Consider the following 4,366-nt stretch of genomic DNA (forward strand, 5'->3'; position numbering starts at 1 on the left):
GATACTGGAGTCCTCGCACTTTGCTTTGACGTGGTGGCACAATCTGAAGATGCAAGCAACTAGGCCATATCCTTTATTCTTATAGCAGATAGACGTCAGCCTGATGCTAGCTTTTGTTCTGTTGCTACCAAAGAGGAACCGAACTATATTTCCTCCTTAACTAAACACCGCACGCGCCAGGACTCCTGGACTCAATATCCATCTTTGTCGTTTACCGTGTGCATGTCCATAAATAGCAGACTCAGCCTATCGTATCATTTTCCAAACCTATGGTAACAAACCAATCCATCACGATGCACGACCGCCGCCGCCGACTCCGCGCCGCCCACGCCTCCTCCCTTGCCTTGCGCCCCAAGCTGCTCCTGGCCATAAATACCGAGCGCCCAGCCGCCGAGCCGGGAGTCCGCCGCTGCCTCCATACTCCGCCCTCCAGCACCGTAGTCTCCTTCGCCGAGCCGCCAAAGCCTCTAACGCCAGCGTCCGCCGTCCATGCCCGAGCTCGCGCTGCTGCCCAGTTGAATCTCGCCGAGGAGCCGAGCTTGTCCGTCGAAGCCGTCGCGGCATCTTGCTGTTTCTCCGTCAACTCGAGCTAGCCGACGAGCTTTACCCTGTGGAAGTCGCTGCTGCTCTGCCAAGCCCGGTGCCGCCTCTGGTCCATCCCCGTTCAGTGTTCAGGTGAGCTCGCCGTCCCTCTCTCAGTATCCCTGCTCTCATTCTGGTCAACCGGGGCCCTAGTCTTTTCTCTAGCTGTTCTGGAGAGCTCTGGACGCTGCTGCGTCGAAGCACCGGCCATGGCACCACCGGCGTGAGCCTGCATATGCGTTACGCTGTGCCGATCTGCTAGTTAGCTTGATGACCTCATCTTCCACGTCATGCTTTATTGTGGCCTGTTTTTCTTTACGAAAATAAACCTTGAAATACAATAGGAATACGTAATCATCCTGAGCCGTCCGTTTTTAGATCAATGGTCCTAGATTAGAACTTACCCCTTCGCTGTTCTTTTTGCTAAAGAGTCCCTCTATTTTTGACAAATAAACTCGCAGTCCAAAACATGTTTTCAGATTTTGTTTTCTTCATTTGAAAGCGTATTTTGTTTCGGTTAAATCTAAAATACGTTTTCAGCTATTTACAGGTTTGCCAATGATTTTGTTTTAGCCATAACTTCTCCGTTTTAACTCCGATTTGACCCGTTCAAATTGCGTTAGGTTCGTAATTTCGTAATCTACATGTTCATACTACTGTTAAGTAGGTTTTCAACTTCTAAAATTCGAGGTTAGATTTAATCTATTATTTTAATAAAGGAAATCTTGTTTATTTCATATCTTTTGCGTTTTAGATCCGTTTTGACCCATTCAAGTCGCGTTAGATTCATATCGACGAGATCTACGCGTTAGTAACAGTGGTTACCATATTACTATTTCTGAAATTTCATGTTTAAATCATATCTTGATTAATAATTATGCAACTGGATTTTATAAATAGAATATGATTTGTTTCACTTTAGTTTTATAAATCAAATCTAAATTTGACTTAAATTATAATCTCTGTACAATATCATATATATGTTTTTATAATTAAAACACATGAAGCTAATAGCTTTATGAGTAGATCTTTCGGTAGTTATATCTTTTCAACCGTAGCTCCGATTAGCGTGCTTCTTGCGTCTTTGTGTTCGTAGCGAGACGTAGATTCGTTTTACAAACTTTTTATCTTGATTTTATGTTTGGTGTATTGTTCTAATTTAGATCTATTGTTTGCTTCATGTATGATTGTATGGATGCTTGTGTGGTGCTTTATGATTACGTCCAGTCGGTGAGATATATGTGGTGATCAAGAAGAAGAAGAACGTTGAAGATTAAAGCTTACCGAAGGATCGGTGTTTAAGGCAAGTATAGCATGGGATCTTCCTTGTTGTCCTATTCATCTTTAATCATTTAATTCATACTGCATGTGTCTACCTTGACCGCCACTAAGGATTTCCTAGTACTTTGTTACCCTGTACCTTGACGCCTTTGGGTTATTGCATTGGGTAGTATGATGCTAGTGCTCAACTACAACCATGATCTTGTAACTTGACTAATGGTATATGCAATAAACATTAAAAGATGTTTTCTAGCAACATGGAACAAGGGGGCTAGAGCATTGGGCTGTTTTATGGTGCTCTAGATTCCTCTCCCTAAGGACTTATCTGTAAGTGATCATCCGGGACTTACAGTACAGCTGTGAGAGCTACATGGCTCTGGCTTTAGCTCAGTATGAGGACCTTTTCTAGCTTGTTAGTGGTTACCTTTATTGGCGTAAGAATGGCTTGACGAATCGGGTATAGGACAGCCTCTACTCTTATGTGTATAGCCGTGAAGGAATTGTGCCATTTGACAGGGGGGTTCCTACATCTGTTTGCCGAGTGAATCTAATGGCCCTAACTTGTTAGACGAACCTTTGAAAGGCTTCATAGTGAACCCTACCGACCTTCCTTGGTAGTGGGTCAAGAGGTTGGCCGCCTCGGGCGAAAGGGTAAATCACGACTCACAGTGAAAGTGTACAACCTCTGCAGAGTGTAAAACTGGTATATCAGCCGTGCTCACGGTCACGAGCGGCCTTAGGAACCCTTATGGAATAGATGATGAACACAGATGATACTGATGATGAAGATGCTCACTAATGGTTAATTGTTTATGCTATTCATTATTCATGTTTACCTGATCATGTGTTTATGGGCTTGAGGTAAACTTGATGCTACTCCTATGCTAAAATCATGACTCATTAAAAGCTAATCGCGGTTAAACCAGTGTCAGCCTTTTGAGCCTCATGAACCCCATGTTATATTTGTTGAGTACGACATGTACTTACGCTTGTTTTATTTTCAATACTTTGGAAAAATCTCGGATGGGTACCAGATTGCTAGAGTTTGGAGGAATTAGGCTTGTGATCAACCAGTCAGTTGTCCCTGTGGATTTGGAGTCTTCGTCTGAAGATTGGAGTTGTCTTTCCGCTATCTATACTTTGAGGTTATATTCTTTATACTAATACGCTATGTATTTAAGCATTGTCTTTTGATATTACCCTTATTTGTAGCTATATGTGAGATTTGACTTCCTGGGCTCACATATGGTGTGTATCTGGTTTTGTTCTTAAAACCGGGTGCTACAAAGGCTACCTAAACCCACTGCCTACCAAACATTTGGGTAGTGGAGGTCAAAAAACGCACTCCAGCAGGCTACCTAAATTTATTGGTCCAACAAATTTCTCCTCCCACTACCTACTTTTGTTGGCCCAACAAATCAGGCTACGTATTTTCACCTTTGCTCTTCCTCCCTGCGCGCAACGAGTTCTCCTCGCGCCTACTTGATTCTTGCCGCCGTAGGTCCTCCCCGCGGGCGCCCCGGTGCGCCGCTGGACCTCCGGGGCGCCGGATCTGGTGGTTCACTGCCAGCGTGGTTCCTCCCAGCCATCTCCCCGGCGCCCCTTGGCCATCCCCGTCGGCCCTTCCCGACGCGAACGGCCCTACCCCGATGCGGCGTGGGCATGGCGGATGCACCTCCCTGGCTAGCATGCGAGGCTGCTCTGGTAGGCGCGGCGGCCAGCCCCGGCGTGGAAGGTGGCACGGGTAGTTGTGCCCTGCGTGGTGGCCTGCCCTAGCGTGGAAGGTGGCGCAGCGGCCTGCCCCGGCGGCGTGGGCCGCTCTGCCCGACGCGACAGGCTACCCACGGCGCACCTCCGACCTGCCCATGACGCAGATCGATCTAGTCATCTATGGCGAGAAGAACATGAGAGAGGATGACATGTGGGACCCACATGTCATCCTCTACTAGGGTTAGTTTGGGTAGTCTGTTTCTTATTGTTGGAGTTGCTCTAACTTGCCACCACCCAAGTCGCCTGCATGGGGGGGGGGGGGGGGGAGTTGACGCAGGGGTGTGGCTTTTCCACCAAAAATCTATCCATACACCTGTTTATATATCTAGGCTCTTGTTGTCATATCTTTGGTTCTTTGCTCCGGTGCGTGGAGGAACCAGAGATAGCAAAATAAAAAACTTCTAATTTGCTTTGAAAGGATAGAGAGAAAAAAAGACTACTCGCTAGAGTAGTAATCACTCGAAGCTCTATGAAATAGGATCCTAGATAAAAAATGATTGATGTATTATTATTAGTAGTATATTGCTCGTGCTAATGCTACGGTGACATCTAGAAATAAATAATAAAACTATTACAAATAAAAAACCAAAAATAAACAACTGATGAAACAAATACAAATTCACTATCTCGTGGAGATTGGTCATTTCTCACTCATAAAAAAATAGACAAGCCCACACAACCCTACTAAAATTGATCAACATTTTATATAATCTGCAAACAATAGACAGAAGCT

Source organism: Miscanthus floridulus, chromosome 4, assembly GCF_019320115.1.
Source record: "Miscanthus floridulus cultivar M001 chromosome 4, ASM1932011v1, whole genome shotgun sequence".
NCBI lineage: Eukaryota > Viridiplantae > Streptophyta > Magnoliopsida > Poales > Poaceae > Miscanthus > Miscanthus floridulus.